The sequence below is a fragment of the Camellia sinensis genome, chromosome 6 (assembly GCF_055761805.1).
Source record: "Camellia sinensis isolate YWXY chromosome 6, ASM5576180v1, whole genome shotgun sequence".
In the NCBI taxonomy this organism is placed as follows: Eukaryota; Viridiplantae; Streptophyta; class Magnoliopsida; order Ericales; family Theaceae; genus Camellia; species Camellia sinensis.
In genome coordinates this window covers 35,626,062-35,644,699 of record NC_138966.1, presented here as the reverse complement: position 1 = coordinate 35,644,699, position 18,638 = coordinate 35,626,062, and positions in this window count along the sequence as shown.

The following is an 18,638-nucleotide window of genomic DNA, read 5'->3' as shown; positions in this document are numbered from 1 at the left end:
TTTCCTAAATTCCCCATTTTAAAATATTTAGGTGGCGACTCTGTATCTGGCAAAGCAGTCCATGTTTGGCACTTCTTTTCAAAAAAATCTATTTTCTCAAAATGATTTGCCGGATTTGGACTCTTTGGTTCAGATTAAGAACCGTGACACAAATCGAGTCCGAGCTGTAGCAGCGAAGGCCTCACGCGGGCGTGTCTACACCCCGTTGGGAGGTCAGTATCCTCCTGGGCATTTTGGACATTCACCGTCTCCTCGGGGATTGGGACTCTTGGTGGGGGAGGGGCCTGGTGTGAAGCAGATGCTCCAGTCTATTGTTGCACCCTGGCAATTAACTCTGCCTGCTGGGCCATGATCTCGGACTGTTGTTTGGCAAATTCATCTCGTCGAACAACGTCCTATTGCATAACTCTCATACTTTTTTGAAGTTGATGCATAATTTCCTCCACTCCTACCATACTGCCCTGATGTAGCTAAATTGTTGGTATATGTTCCCTCTCTGCGGGAGAAACAGAACTCTGATGCCTACTAAACTCAGGTGGGGTAGATAGGGCCCTCTGAACTGACTGTTGAACTGATATTCTATGCCTAACTGCCCTCCTTCTGGTGACCAGGGGTAGAGAATGAAACACTGGTTGTCTGTCCACCAGATCCTCATATCGATGGAGTCTGCGACGTCCTGTCCAGATTGCTTGGGGAATATCTTCTTTGTGGGAAGCAATTGCGCTAAACTACCTAGAAAAAAAAAGATAAATAAAGTAATAATAAGGAAATAAACAACCAGAAAGTAGATAGCATAACGGCTTAAATAAACACAACACGCAGTTGGGTATAACAACACGCAGTTGATAAGCTGAATATACTATTCTCAAACACTGTTCATTGTTCCCAAATTACTGCCCCCAAATCTGAATCTGATACCCGCAGATAACTGATTCCCAAAATACTGATACTGGTGCCCTCAGGCCTGATGCCCAGACTTGCAAACTGATACATGCATTCCTGTAGAGGTCGACTCGAAAAGCACATAGCAAGCAAGTGAGAGCCAAAACACCCCTATATTGGGATAGGGTTTCCCTGTCCTATTTTGTCAGGAGCTAGGGTTTCACTACGCACACAGCGGTTTCAAACAACCTATAATCGGGTGAGCAACCTGTCCTAGTTTGGAATGGTCACTACGGATTCCGAATATGCACTAGGTCGAATGGTCAAAAAAGGGTGCCCCGGTAAAAATCGGGGTTTGTGTTCCCATCGTGGCAGAGCTCGTAATCAGTCATCCTTATGGCACGCTTCTCAAAGCGAGCCTCTGGCAAACCGTTCAAGAATAGCAGATGGAAAATACGGTGTCCTAGGCGCACCAATGCAAATGTAATGCAAAGAAACACATAAGTGTAATCAAAACAAGATATCATGAGTTCGAGTCAAGTTCTCTAACTCCCCAGCAGAGTCGCCAGAAACTGTGGACGCGCCCTCGAGGGCTTATGCTTTTCCACAGTTCAGTCAATATGTCACGGTTTTGAATCTAATCTCACAATGTGCGATGTGAGATTGATAAATCACCAAAGAGTCCAAATCCGACAAATCGTTTTGGAAAACTGATTTTTAAGAAAGAAGTGCCAAACACGGACTGCATTGCCAGATATAGAGTCGCCGCCTAAATATTTTGTTTTGGGGGAATTTAGGAAACCCCAACTCGTGCCTAAGGCCAGGTGTCCGTCATCACCAAAGTAGCCTCATCTCGGGAACTTGGGTACGATTGGGGAAGGTCAGCTATGAGCACCCCCGCCCGATCTGAAGATCGGCCTATACTAAGCATGATATTGAGTTTTGAAAACATTATGCGTTCTTATTCCGGTTATTAGCCTAGAATTACTATGTGATACGCACAACATACAAGTATAGACTGGATTGCCCAAGTTGGAACAAAGCATCGCATATCCGTTTGTTTTGAAAATGGTTTGAAGTTTGCTACTCGCAAGTAGGCTAAAACACAGGTTTCGACGAATTATTCTAATTCAAGCAACCCAACCTTCACCCACAGGCATTCAGGCAGTTATATCATATAAGCACATAGCCTCATGGTAAGCATGCTATCATGGCAAAACTCACACTCATGTAAGATGCTAAAGCATAAAAACTTACCTAGTACTCCGAGCCAAAACAAGAAACTAGTTAGGAATCATACATGATCCTAGTTAGGAATCATACACTTTGGGATGCCACCGGCCAAGAGAAAACAGCATCGGCCATGCAAATATGGTCATCGACCAAAAATGGGACCACCGGCTGGGTATTGATAGTCGGCCGGCACTGAAAGTTGCTGACCGGCCATTTTTTCCTGCAGAATACTGGTTTTGCTGCAACAGAGGACAGATAGTGCATGGCGTGGAATTTGTATGCCAAATGTATGCACGACCACCCTTCCTATCATGCTATGAACTCAAGGGAGTATAGCTCTCGACCCTCGGGCCACCAATCACGCATTTTAACGCATGATGGCCAGAGGAGCCAAGTGTGCATATTAATGTAAAATGGATGCACAAAACAAATAGATGCCACACGCTCTATCATGTTGGATCAAGAGTGACGGCGACCGAAGATTGAGGCACGTTTCGTCACTTTAAGTATGAACGTCCCTCATTCCTCACGTTTGGTTTGACACCCCAAACCAAACACCATGTAATGCATGTATGCTAAATACAATGCGATATGTAAATGCAATACAAGGCAATGCAATGTAAGCATGCCAAATGCAATGAGACTCGAGTATGCACACAAGACTAAGGTAGCAAGCATGCCGGATGCAATGCAACCTAAGCATGCAAGTTAAACTAATGTAGCATAGGCACACCAAGTATACGACAATGTTGTGTATTGCAATTAGCTAAATATCATGTGATATACTAAACATGCAAACATGATATAATGCAAGTATGCAAATAATGTAATGCAACACGAGTGTGCCTACTCAATGCAACTTGCACAGGCATGTAACAAAGTGTAAACTAGCAAGCATGTAACAAGATGTAACATGTCAAACATGCAACTATATACAAGGATGGGCTTAAACCAGAATGGGAGACCTCAGCCATGCCCCAAAACAGTGGCCAAAAAAACACCCAAATCAAGGTACCAAAAAAAAGATATGCATGCACATTCATGAATCCATAAGCTAAGCAATGATGCACAATCCTCAACCACGAGCAAAATGGGATAAACATGAGAACATGACAATGCAATAAGCTCTGAAATTAAGTGAAGAATGATGCCAAATCACATGCACAAGTGAAGTATAGCATGCTAATGGACCCGATGCTCAATGCTAGTCAAGGGACTTGAACCATGACTATGTCAACCAAGCCCCAAAGGGCCATGGTGACCCAAAACAGTCCCGAGGCAGACCAAAATGAAGCCAAAACAAATATGGAATGAAGCCAAAACATGCTAGAAAGGTGAGCACAAAACAAGACGTATACAGGGCCAAATGGACAAATGCACTACACCTCTAACAACCGAACATGGCATGACTTAGACCAATAAAGTCAGAGTTAAAACACGTCAAAATAAGCCCCAAAACCCAATGAGAAGGTCTCCCAAAGACCTAATCATGGAGGGACATGCAATGGTCCAAACATGGAGCATGAAACAACACCTCCCCAAAGCATTGAATGGATGGCAAATGCAAGTACACAAGCATGAAACATGGATTGAAATAGCATGGTAAGTGATTCCAAATCACTGAAATAGCCCAAATGAAGCATGATCATGACTCACACACCCAAACCTAGCAAGCTAAAATGCAAAGTGGCTACACAAAGCATGGCAAGCATGACCCAAAAGACCAAAAATAGAACTTAAGCATGTCACAACATAGCTAAAAGCTTCATGAAGTCAAGCTAAAACATGCATGCATGATGGTCTAAATGCATGATACATATTATGACAATAGAGGGGATCACAAAGCAAGTGCATGATGCATGCAATAGGCCATTAAACCAACATGAAACAGAGGTATAACATGCTAAACTAACACCAAACACCCATTGAAATGAAGCCAAATAAAGCTAAACAAGCATGTTACCTTTATAAGCCTTAAACACAAGCAAATGAGACACAAAGGGAGAGGGGTGTTCCTCCTCCATACATGACTTCAAAACCACTTCTCCACCACTGAAAATCCTCTGGATTTCAGTGGTGAGAAGGTTGAAATAAGGGGGTTCCAAAGCCCAAAGAGAGAGGCACCAAAAGAGGCCAAACAAAGCCTAAGAGGGTGTAAACAACCCCCAACCCAAAAGTGACCTTAATGAAACATCTTAAGCATGAAAATACAGAACTTTTGTCAGTTATACACTAAGCTCGAAACAATATGCAAATAGGTCTAAAACCTTAAGCAAAAATGGGGAATAAAAAGGTAAGTTCTCACCCTTGGAGAACACTTCAAGAACACCAACCTCAGCACTTCCTTTTGATAAAAAACCAACTCAAAACTCTGAAATCCACCTCTTAAAACCTTAGCAATCAAGTTATAGTGTAACACTAGGTGTCTTAGTGCAAAACTAAGAACAAAAAACCTTTTAGAACACTAATACACACACAACTATATAGAAAGAGAGAGATAAAGAGATATAGATATATAAGTTATATATCAGAGTTCTTCAACCCCTGGAAAGGGAGGAGAGGGCCTCCTCTTATAGGAATCTAATTCCTATGCTTCTTGGAGAAGCTAACATAAGGGAGCAAATCCCTCCATACACGTGTGTAGAGGGGGTGTATTGTAGATGCCAGCTATGACAGCTGGCATAAAAAATCTGCCAAAAGCAGATGGAAAGGGGTCGGCTGGAAAATGTGGCCGATTGAACAACAAAAATGGCCGGCCGACCAAAAATATTGCCGACCGACCAAAATATTTGGCTGGTAGCAACAAAACAGGGTCGGTGGCCTCAAGCCAAGGCCGGTGAGGTGTGGGGATGGCCAACAAGCCATTTTCTGCCCTCAGAAGCAAAAACACAAGTGTTTGGTATACAACCAAGCACAAAACAAACAAGTCGAGAGGTCTTGAGGCAAGGCGCGCGACCGAAACCTTCGAGAACTCAAGACGAACACGAACATGGATGATCATCGAGTGTTCAAATGATGGCGTCCAAGTCTTGAGGGCGGTCAAAAATGGGGTGTTTATAGGTGTTTACTTATTTTGGTTGAATGATTCTACATGCTATAGATTCATGTACTAGGATTCATTGAATGTATAACCGCATGTGAGATTATTCTTGTATAAACATTGAGATTATGTAATGAAACATGTTGAGGATATTTCCGATATCTCTTATAAGCCATGGTTATTATTATTTCTTCAATAGTATGTATTTTTGGGGCGTTACAAAATAGGTCCCAAATGCCTAAGCAAATAAATTCTTTCCAATTCTCTTGTTTACGTATATAACTTACTTCAACCATCAAGTAGCATCAAAGTTATAATCAAATTATTTTGAAACCAAACTTTTGTCTTTCTCCATCCTTCGCAAATTAGTCAATTCAAATTCTTTGGCCTAAGAGGTTCTTAAGAAATAGGCATTTATAACTTCGGCAAAAATATTTCTTGCTTTACATTTCGCATTAATTCTTCTAAGTAGTACTAGATACATGCTTCTTCACAATAAATTTAAGTCATGGTCATACTCTAATAATCTTAGCATTTTCGGACGGAGTTCCAAAATCCAAGTAAATGTATCCTAAGTCTGCCAAACATTAGGTAGGAAAGATTCACATAACCAAAACATATATGACATAACAATTCAAAATTCTATACACATGCTTAAAGTACTCATTCACTTAACAATTGGGTTAGAAACCATTCTTCAAACTAACTAGCTAACTTGAAACCTCCTTAAAAATTTATTATTTTTGAATAATCCTTCATTAGTTGCTTTATCTTGCCACATTTGAAACATGCTCCCGAAATTCGATAGCACACTCCGTATAACACTTGTAACAAATTGAATAATTTGGGGGTGAACTTATATCTTGCTTAAAATTACTTGTCTCTCCTAATTTTGCTTAACAATTAACACTCCACCTCTTAGTTATATTTTGCAATTCCTTCTTTGACTTAACACTTTACTTTTTCTTCTAATCTTGTGGTTTCCCATAGCACTGTTGCATAATTTTCATCATATTTTCTAGTACTTCTTCTATTTTCCCAATTTCTCCAATAAGGATTCATTTTCCATTTTGTACTTCTCATCATCTTTTCCTAAAGTTACAAGTCAAAGGTGGAAAACACTTGGGGTAACATTGGATAGCTTGAAACATAACATCACATATTCAACCATAATTAAACAATCCCCCTTTTCTTTTTCTTTTTCTTTTTTTTTTTCTTTTTTACAAAGACATTGATAGGGCAACCTATTCATTCCCATGAAGTTGACTGAGAATTTCCGATTCGAAGCTACGTCGGCTGAATGTCATTCCAATCGGACTTTCAAGGTCATCAACATAAGTATGAACCTCTATGGTTCATATAGTAGGTCCTTCACCGAAATAGCATATCATCTTCATATCAAATAGTTTTCTAACTTTCAATCACCATAGTTCGACACACTTCATTAATCATCAAATACTTTAACTTCATAAAATGTTCTCATAGTCTAATTTCACATTTAACCACATAGCCTTCATAACTTCCATCAAAGATTTTTAACTCCTTATAATACCGGGTTCACATGAATCAATATTCCTGTACTCACCAATGTGCTATGATTAAAAATTACATTTCCCTTATAGCATAAAAAGAAAATTTCACAATAACTCTTAACTTCAATACTAAACATGTTAAACACACACATCCCAGTCCTCTTTAATCATCGACATTCCAAAATAACCTTTAGTTCTTATAATACTACATTCTCACAAATCATTATTCTTGTACTCACTAATATTTCCTTATAATGTGAAAAAAAGTTCCTCAATAGTTATTGGCCCTTAGCCTCAATACCACACTTATTAAACAAACACATTTCGGTCCTCTTATAAGCATCAAAATACCCTACAACTCTTAATTCATGGTTTTAATACTTAAATCTATTACACAGACACATATATATTCCCAAATTCACAACTTATCACTTATTAGATGCATGCAACTTAATTCCATTCTAGAGGTTCTAATGCTCAATGGACTCGTGTGTGAGATATTAACTCGTGCTCTGATACCACTCTGTCATGACCCAAACCCGCCCCTATAGGTTTAGCGTCGTAACCGACCAGTAATCCTAGATTACCTTCGGCCTCAAAGACAAAATTTCAAAATATTTAAAATCATATCGGGCCTAAAGCGGAAGTAAACAAAAAAATAATAATGTCCATTGAGCTTGTACCTACATAATACAATAATAATTTATATACATATACAAATCTTATATATCTCACACACATATACAATTAAGACACAACAAAATGTAAGACTCCGACAACGCTAAGGGCTGACTTTATTGGCTCTAAACGAGCCTAACTTGCTCCATTCCCAAAGCTCTTCAAGGCTGACATGGGTAGACTTTGAGGCTTTCTCTATCCTTGTTGCTCAGTTTGCTCACCTACATATACATATAAATAGTGAGCTAAAGCCCAGCGAGTAATAACAGAATAACTAGGTTAAATGAATGAAGTTTTACGATAATACAAAAATCTGCCTTACAATTTTGAAACGAATCTTAAATCATCTTCAAAGTAAGGCATTTGCCATATTATATCAAATTTGTAACAAAATATTGTCCATATCAAATTATATATTTCAATTTCCGAAGCAATCCATTTCAATAGGCAAAACAATTCGATTAGCCATCATGTCAATCCTTTGCAATGACAAAAACAATTGTTCGATAGCATTTTCAATATAATTCTAATTTCAATCCAATTCTCAATAATCCATGTTAACTCAATAGCAATACTCATTCAATGACAATTTGTGTGGTACATCTAAAAGAGTAACAATGTATCAATATCAATGGGGCCTCAAGGGTCAATCAATATATCATATCCAATGTGACCGTTAAAATCTAACAACAAAGATCTCTGTGTTTCAATTGTCCAATGGACCATAGTATTGTTTCCCCCGGGCGAGGGTCAATGGGCCATTGTAACGCCCTCAAAATAATACACAATACCCAACATTTTAGACATGCACTGATACAAAAGAAATCAACCATTTCTATTCACCAGAGTAATTCTTACTACTGTATTACATGTTAACAACAAAAGCAAATGCCCTATGGGCTTACAGCATTCCAAGTTAACACTTGGGTACAAAAAGGAGTACTAACTCAATACACATAAAGCCCTTGGCTTGAATTTACATATAATACACCAAAAGAAAATAAGCAAAACAGTCCGCCTGCCTCTAGCCGCCCAAGCTATGTCCTTGGAGGTGGCATGCTACCTGTACCTGAAATGGACGTCCCATAAAGGGTGAGCCACAGCCCAGTAGAGATATGCTAAACACAGTATGAGCAATGACTAAGACATTAGCAATTGATAAATGTTCAATTTCTATAAACCGATTCATAGCCCATTTCCATTCCATTTCACTTTTTACATCAACGGCTCAGAACCTGGCCAACCACTTATATGAAATAATGACTCATATTAAACATTTCCCGTTTTTACAATAGATAAACATACTAGTTGTATCAACATCTCAACAGATAAGCATACAAGCTGTATCCACATTTCAACAGATATGCATATTAGCTATATCAACACTTCCAATGACAAGCATATGAGCTGTATCAACACTTCCAAAGATAAGCATATGAGCTATATCAACACATTATCTGACAAGCATATGAGCTGTATTAGTGGAGTCCATCCCCTATCTCCTCCCAAACAACATCCGATTTAGAGGTCCATCCCCTATCTTGCCCTAAACCGTGGAGTACATCCCCTATCTCCTCCCACACATACAACGTATATACACAAAGGTCATATACACAATCAATCAATACATAACGTTAATGTATTCTATCAACCGTCATACTCTATGACATATCCAATTGATTAGTTTTAGTTTGCCTAATCATTATGCATTGTCTACAACAATCAAAACTACCCTCCACCGGTAGTCCAAGCAATTATTTCTAAACAGATAATAAAAGTTCCAACAGATAAAATATCAATGTTTTCAAAAGTGAGCGATTAATAAATCTAACTTCACAATTCAACCATATAATGAACCAATTTCATTATTTCCAACTCAATTCCATCTAGCTACAATTTTTCCCAAATTAATTATACCAATTAGTTTATTTCACAAATTAGGGTTTTCTACCCCATTTCCCAATATTGACCCAATGGCTTATATATCAACGACCAACAACAAAATCATTATTTTGAAACCCAAAATACATATTCTTGAATCAAAATAACAAAACCCCTTTTCAACATCTTCAAACCCTAACTTCCAAAAATCAACCATTTAACAAAATACCCAAATATCTAGGTCAAAACCCATAGTTGTGAGTAGGAAACATTACCTCAAAGGATGACACCCAAAGGAGAAGATGACGAAAACGAAGTTGCTCTAAACCACGAGTTTCTCGGATCAAAAGATAGCCCTCGACGATCAACAACCTTTTTGTAAAGGCCAAAGGTGAGGAGAACACCCTAGCTACATCAATACTTAGAGAGAGGTTATTGTTTTAGAGAGAGGAGCTCTCAAATGGCTTTTTGGAAAAGTAAGAGAGAGAGAGAGAGAATGCAAAAAGTGATTTTAAAATGCCCAGTTGCCAACTGATATACGACATTCCCGCTCGAGCGGAAAACACAACGCTCGAGTGTCAAGAACAAAAACTAGGTCCGCTCGAGCACAAAAAGGCCCGCTCAAGCGCGAAAACCAGTCCGCTCAAGCGTAGAATTCCCCCTCCCAGAACTTATACCCAGAAAGTGCTACCCGCTTGAGCGCCAACAAACCCGCTCGAGCGCTACCGCTCGGGCGTAAAGAAACCCGCTCGAGCGTAAAAATCACACCTACAGAAGTTTTGCAGGGACACGAAATACTGGGGGTGTGCAATCCCCGCTCGAGCGCAAGAACACCCGTTCGAGCGGACCGCCTAAAAACTGGGCAACAAGGAATTGAAACCAAGGCCTAACCAACCCGTAACAACCCTGCCCAAAACATCCTAAAACTCAAACAAAAGGAATTAAAGGACGACAACAAGATAGATACAACAGAACAGTAAAGGGACAACCGGGATCGCTATAACCTCCCCCCTTAAAGAATTTCGTCCCCAAAATTAAACACAAGTTTTTTTTTTTTCAAAAACAGGTTTTCTCCATTCTCAACAATATTACAACATAATATTGAACAACCCGACCCATTACCGGACAATCCCATCTCTTTTCAAGAGGCAAAACACAATACACGTAACAACCTGCATCATCAACATGCATTCTTTTGAAATTTAGCAATTTCAACTCATTTTCCACAATATACTTAACATACACAATGTTAAAACAAATTTCCATTAACCAAAACATTCACAATGTTTTACAACGTAAGACACATACAATGCTCTTAACGTTCAACCATATTACAAAAATTCCATTACATGGTCACACATCAACAAACAAGTCTGGATATTTCTCGCGGACTTCCAACTCACGTTCCCAAGTGGCTTCCTCCACTCCGTGATGCTTCCACAAAACCTTCACCAAAGGGATGGTCTTGCCACACAGGACTTGATCCCGCCTATCCAAGACCCGAACCGGTCTCTCCTCATACGAGGCATCCTCATCTACCTCCAAGTCGGTCCAATCCAAAACATGGGACGGATCTGGCTCATACTTCCGAAGCATACTAACATGAAAGACGTCATGAACCCCGGACAACTGCGGTGGCAAAGCCAAACGGTAAGCAACTTCCCCATTCCTCTCGAGGATCTCAAAGGGACCAATAAACCGAGGGGATAACTTCCCACTCTTCCCAAACCTCATCAAACCTCGCCTAGGTGATATTTTTAAGAAAACATGATCACCTATCTCAAACGCCAAAGGCCTCCTCCTACGGTTGGCATAACTCTTTTGGCGACTCTGGGCTGTAACAAGCCTCCTACGAATAAGCTCAACTTTCTCCGTCGTCTCCCTAACCAACTCCGGACCCAACAAAGGTGCATCACCCACCTCGGCCCAACACACTGGAGATCTACACGGTCGGCCATACAAGGCCTCAAACGGTGCCATACCGATACTAGACTGAAAGCTATTGTTGTAGGCAAACTCTACCAAGGGCAAGTGCCTCTCCCACGTCCCACTAAAGTCAAGGACACAACCTCAAAGCATATCCTCAAGGATCTGAATAGTACGCTCGGACTGCCCGTCAGTCTGAGGATGACAAGCCGTACTAAAGGTTAACTTAGTGCCCAAGGCACTCTGCAAACTCTGCCACAACCTAGCAGTAAAACGAGGATCTCTATCTGAGACGATCGCCACTGGGACCCCGTGCAATCTCACTATGTCCCGAATATACAGGTCGGCAAGATGATCTACCGAATCTCTCCCGCGCATAGGAATGAAGTGCGCCGACTTAGTCAACCGGTCTACAACCACCCAAATGGCATCACTGCTCCGCTGAGTCCTCGGAAGACCAACAACGAAGTCTATAGTGACATGCTCCCACTTCCACTCGGCAATAGGCAAGGGTTGCAACAAACCCGCTGGCCTCTGATGCTCGGCCTTCACTTGCTGGCAAGTAAGGCATTTCAATACGAAAACAGCCATATCTCTCTTCATACCCTGCCACCAAAACTGGCGACCCAAATCCCGATACATCTTAGTGCCTCCCGGATGTACCGCAAGGCGTGAATAACCCTTCTCAACCTTTCCACTGGAGATCTTCTCTCGGAAGGACTCTACCTCAAGGTCACTTCTCTATGCCTCTATCACTCTAGTTACAAGTGTAGGCTGCGCAACAACAGAAAACAAGGCCGCAGCCTCAATGGATTCGCCCAGAAGCAAATCAAACTCGCCAAGCGTACCCAACATCTCCCATTCTCGGATGGCTATACAAGCTACATCACTAATGGATTTCCTACTAAGGGCATCGACCACAACATTGGCCTTTCCCGGGTGATAGTGCAACTCAAAATCATAGTCCTCAATGAACTCCATCCATCTCCTCTGCCTCAAATTCAAGTCTCTTTGTGTAAACAGCTACTTCAAACTCTTGTGGTCCTAGAACACCTCAAACCTCTTACCATAAAGGTAGTGCCTCCAAATCTTCAAGGCAAAGATCACTGCTGCTAACTCTAGGTCGTGTGTAGGGTAATTCTTCTCGTGTGTCTTCAACTGACGTGAGCCATAAGCTACCACTTTCCCCTCTTACATCAACACACAACCCAAACCCTCTCGTGAGGCATCACAAAAGACTGCATAACCCAACATTCTCTCCGGAATAGTCAAGACCGGAGCAGTGGTCAATCTAACCTTCAACTCTTGGAACGACTTTTCGCAAGTCTCACTCCACACAAACTTGACCGCTTTCCTTGTCAATCTAGTCAACGGCGAAGCTAGCCTGGAGAAATCTTTCACAAACCGACGGTAATACCCAGCTAATCCCAGAAAACTGCGGATCTCAAACACACTCTTAGGCTGTGCCCAATCTTGCACTGCCTCTACCTTGGATGTATCAACAGACACCCCTTCCCTGGATACCATATGGCCTAAGAATTTGACCTCTCCTAGCCAGAACTCACACTTCCCAAACTTGGCATACAACCTATGGGCTCTAAGCAACTCAAGCACCACTCTCAAGTGTTCCTCGTGCTCCTTCTCAGAAGGCGAATAGATAAGAATGTCATCCACGAAGACGACTACAAAACGGTCTAAGAATTCCCGAAAGATCCGGTTCATCAAATCCATAAAGACTGCCGGTGCATTGGTAAGCCCGAATGGCATCACCAAAAACTCATAATGGCCATATCGCGTACAGAATGCCGTTTTCGGGATATCCTCCTCCCTAACCTTCAACTGGTGGTAACCCGATCTCAAGTCTATCTTAGAGAAACAACGGGAACCCTTCAACTGGTCAAACAGATCATCTATACGGGGCATAGGGTACTTATTCTTGACCGTAGCCCGATTCAACTTCCGGTAGTCTATACACAATCTCAAGGCTCCATCTTTCTTTTTAGCAAAGAGGGCCGGTGCTCCCCATGGTGAAACACTAGGGCGAACAAAACCCTTATCTAGCAATTCCTGGAGCTGAATCTTCAACTCACTCAACTCGGCTGGGGCAAAACGATAAGGTGCCATAGAAATCGGCGCTATGCCGGGCACTAAATCAATAGAGAACTCTATCTCTCGGTGAGGTGGTAAGCTAACGAGATCCTCGGGAAAAACATTCGAATACTCACAAACCACCCTCGGCAATATAGTCTGGGTCTCATCACACTCACCACTCAAAAAGCTAGCAAGTAGACCACTAAGTTCACTCCGCCCACGTGGATCATACATCGGTGACAACACACTACCAACCCGATCCCCCAAGAAATGGAAACACTCCCCGCTCAAGGTACAAACCGTGACCTTCTGACGATAGCAATCAATAACAGCCCGGTATGACGATAGCCAGTCCATACCCAAAATAACATCAAAACCCTTCATAGGTATGACAACAAAAGGAAAGGGAAGCCTATGATCGGCAACCTCTATATCACAACCTCTAACACCTTGTTTCAAGATCAACTCACCACCAATAGGCGATACTACACATATAGGAGATGCTAACTGTGCTAACTCCAATTCCAAAACCGATGCAAATGCAGCAGACACAAAAGAATGAGATGCACCCGTATCAATCAATACACTAGCAACCGAGTTGCAAAACAGAAAGGTACCTCTCACAACTGACGGAGCCGGTACTAGGTCCTGCGCGGTAACAGCATACACGCGCCCTGAAGGCCTCTGATCTACTTGCTCACCTCTAAGAGCAAAGGATTGCTGCACTGACTGGGACGACGAAGCTCCCGGATTGGGCCTCGAGGCCTGCACAGACTGAGCTGGCTGATAACTCTGCGTCTGCCTAGAACCAGACGCTCCTGAAGTAGCACTCAACTGCGGGCAATACCTCTTCAAGTGCCCAGGCTGACCACACTGATAGCAAGACAAAGGCTGGCCCCTGCCCTGACTCTGGCCCTGAGGTCTAGCTGAAGAAGAAGCAGCTCGCTGACCCCCTCCCTTCTGCGGGCAAACCGAAGACTTGTGACCCAGCTGGCCACACGCAAAACAAGTCAAGCCTCCATGACTACCTCTCCCAAAGCCCGCACTCGGCGCTGGAAAGGTCGATCTAGCCACACCACCCTGAGACTGCTGAGGGTTAGAACCCCTCTGTCTCCTGCCATCACCCTGACCATCTTGGCTCCTCTTGGAGCCTCTCTGCCCCTCGTCTTCCTCCTACATCATAATCTCCATATGAGCAGCAGCATCCACCAAACGTCTATACTCCCGGATAAACGACCCTCCAACCCTCAGCTTGAGTCCACGCCTCAACTTCTGCTCAAACTCAAAGCAACGGCGTTCCTCGGACGCCACCAGTTCAGGTGCAAACCTGGACAGACTAGTAAAAGTAGCCTCAAACTCGGCCACTAACAAGCCCTGCTGTTTAAGCTGGCAAAACTGTTCCCTCAGCTTCTCCCTTGCAGCTGAAGATAAAAACTTCTCTTGGAAAGCATTCACAAACGCCTCCCATGCACCACCAACACTGCCCTTCTCGTACTTCCACCATTGACCCGCATCTCCTTTCAGTTGGAAGGATGCCAAGGTTACCTTTAAAGCCCCGTCCTCGATGCCTAGCATCTCGAACGTCTTCTTCATTTGTTCCAACCACTCGTCAGCCTTAAGTGGCTCTTTCGGATCCCCAACAAGCTCGTCCGGGTTAGACCGGAAGAATTCCCTCTTCAAGAAAGAAGGCCCTGCCTCAACAACCTGATTCTCAGCTCTGAGAATACCCAAGGCTCCCGCTATCTCTCGGGCCAAGGCGCCCATAGCCTGCTGACCCGCTGCCTCGGCCACGTTGGCCTGGCTAACTCCCTCCTACATTGCCGGAACGTCATCCGGTAAAGGCATCTCCTGCCTACCACGCCTACCACGCCTACCACGTCCTCGTCCTGACATCCTAATAAAGGTAACCAAGACTATTAGCACATTCACAAATGTGCCGAAGCTATAACACTCGCGTCCTAATGCATGGACAACTGTAATTCATTCCACGTAAGCACATAAACACATAAGCACTTACGAATTTCATTTCCGGATAATGATAGTCCCGACGCGTTACTAGAGTTCCGGTTAGAAACAGCATTGATCAAGTACTTTTCCAACAAGACTCCCAGAAACCCAAGGATCCAATCAACATCCTAGAAACTAAATCCCATACCCATATAGTCACATAAGCATGTTATCAATTAAGCACATAGCATATGACACTACTGTACGGGGGCGAAATATCCTCTGCTCTCCGTACTCCTTGAACTCAAGCTCCGCGTAACGGCGTCTGTCCTAGAAACACAAAAACGATGAGCTGCCCGGCGGCGTGTCGCCGGATAGACCCTCCGACGGTCAAGTTAGATCACTTGAAAAGGAAGAAGAGAGATCTTTTAGAGAGAGAGTGAGAGTTGTTCAAGTTGCTTACCTCCAATGTCCTCCATTCCTCTTTTTTCTAGGCTGGTCACCCACCCTCAGGAGTTCTGCACGCACTACTTCTGTCGTCCTTATCTGGACGAGCGGTTGTACTGCCCTCTCTATTCCTTACACGTGTACGCGTCAATACCGCCAAACAACAATGGCCAAACTGCCAAACGGTATTGACGCACACCATTGGTGGGTTTCTCCTCTCGCACTCCAATTGGACCCAACAATTTCCACCGAGCTAGGCATAGCCCGGTCAGTTCCCGTCTCAATTCCGGTCGATAATCAGAGTCGAGCTCAAAAACCAACCCGGTTGCACGACCCAAAGACATCTCAAGTCATCACTTAGCTCAGCCCGCCTGCTCAGTGCAAATTCCCCTCACAATTGCCCCTTAATTCCATCGGTGGCAACCTGATTGGGATTACTTCATTCTTGTGTAACTTTATTTCAGCTAAATTTGTCTTTAAGCTTCATGATATCTCGGCCAAGTTTTATCACTTTGCTTCCAGGGCCGTGCACAGGTTGACCCGATATATGGCGCTCCAATGACACAATTTGCTTCATTTTTGCATTTGGTGGAATAGGTGTGGGGCCAGGCCTTCACTTTTCCAAGGCCAAACAAATTTTGTAATGGAAATACTTGGTGAGTCCCATTTAGAAACCTTGCTCGTGCATGAATTCAACAACAAACATATTAGTCAATGTGTTTGTGCTTGGAGGGTCCCACCACGAAGATTTGAAAACAATCTAATACTTTGAGGTAGAATTCCATTGCTAACCGAACTACTGGTATGTTTTCAATAAACTGAGTTAAAACAAATCATCACCACCGAGCTAACAAGCAGCCGAGCAATGGGCCGAGCAAAAGTAATAGTTGATCAATTGTTGCTAACAATAGTCATCCCACATGCAAAGTAATCAAAACAAATGAATGTGCAAGGTATGACCGTGCAAGGAATTCAAGGCGGGGCCCAGGTCTTGACTTTTTCAAAGCCAAACCAATTTTGTAATGAGAATGCTCGGTGGGTTCCATTTGAAAATCTAGCTCCTGCACTAATCCAATAACAAACATATTAAACATATTAATTAATATGTTTGTGCTTGGAGGGCCCCACCATAAAACTTTGAAACAATCCAATGCTTTGATATAAAATTCCACTGGTGACCGAGCAACTTTCTATCTCAATAAACCGAATTAAAAAATACCCACTACCGAGTTATAATTTTGCATCAACTCACAATTCTTCAATTTTGAGACCGAGCTAGGAACTGCGCACATAGCCGAGCTATAATTGCTTCGCGCCCTCCACCGAGTTATGGACTTCACTTGCTAATTTTGCAACCGAACATACCGCTTATTTTTCAACAGTTGAGCCAATTGCCTTTAGGTAATAACACTTGCTCCAAAACCAAATTAAATTCCTTTAGCTCTACAGCGGAGCAAAGAATGTTGCCCCTGGCTAATAATCGAGCTACCTCAAAATTATCATCTCGTGGCCCTCTATAACCGAGTAACCAGGCTATTTTCTCAACAAAATTTTTTAACCGAGCTCTATCAGGCAATTCCACTTTAGAGTGCACTCGTCAAGAGAAACTTCTAATTTTCATGAGGAATTTGCCAATCCTAGATGACATCCACTTTAAGCTAGCCAAGGAGGGGATAGAACCTTGGGACCGATTTGATTCAAACCCCTTTATGTTTACCTTGAACTAGCCAAGTCTTTGTGTTACTCTTTTTTCTGGAGCTTTGTGCAGATCTCAAACAAATCTTCAACTTTTATCTTGCCGAGCAAAATCTACTTTTAGGCAAGGAATGCATGTATTTGAATAGAACATCAACTTTTTTGGTCGAGCTAAATCATCTTGGCCAAAAGCCTTACGAGTTGATCAAAACATAAAAAGTCTTGGCCGAGCTAAATCATCTCGGCCAAAAATCTTCGAAGTTGAACCAGTGATCAAAAAGCCTTAGCCGAGCTAAATAATCTTGGCCAAAAGTCTTGGAGTTGAACAAAACATTAACCTCTATAGCCGAGCTAAATCATCTCGGCCAAGAGCTTTCAAAGTCGAACACAATATCAACTTCCTTGAGCGAGCTAAATCATCTCGGTCAAAAATCTTTGAACAAAACATTAACCTCCATGGCCGAGATAAATCATCTCGGCCAAGAGCTTTCAAATTTGAACACAACATCAACTTCCTTGAGCGAGCTAAATCATCTCGGTCAAAAAATCTTGGAGTTGAACCAAACACCAACCTCCATGGCCGAGCTAAATCATCTCGGCAAAAAGCTTCCAAAGTTTAAACAAAACATCAACTTCTTTGACCGAGCTAAATCATCTTAGCCAAAAGCTTGGGAGTTGAACATATCATCAATTCTTTCGGCCGAGCAACATCTGCTCGGTGGAGATCCAAGTTGAACAAATCATCAACTCGTTTGGTCAAGCAACATCCGCTCGGCCAAGCTATGAGTTGAACAACTCATCAACTCGTTCGGCCGAGCAACATCCTCTTAGCGGAGCTCTGGGTTGAACAAATAGTCAATTCGGCCTGCCGAGTAAGATCACCTTGGCGAACAAAGTTGGAGTCGAACAATTCATCAACTCATTCAGTCGAGTGACATCCTGCTTGGCGGAGCTCCGAGTTAAACAAATCATCAATTCGGCTTGTCGGGTAAGGTCACCTCGGCAAGGAAAGTTAAAGTTGAACAATTCATCAACTCATTTGGCCAAGCAACATCCGCTGACCAACTTTTCGAACTGAGCAAGTCATCAACTCATTTGGTCGAGCATCATCCGCTCTATGGATAATTCCAAAGTTGATAAAATCTATCAACTATCCTCTTGTTGAGCAAAGATCTTTTTGGAAAGATCAAGTCATTGAGATCAACCTTACTGCTTTCCCCCTAGTCTGGGCTCCTGCTTTAAACTTACACAAGCAAAGCAGTGACCCAGGCTAAATGGGATGCCCC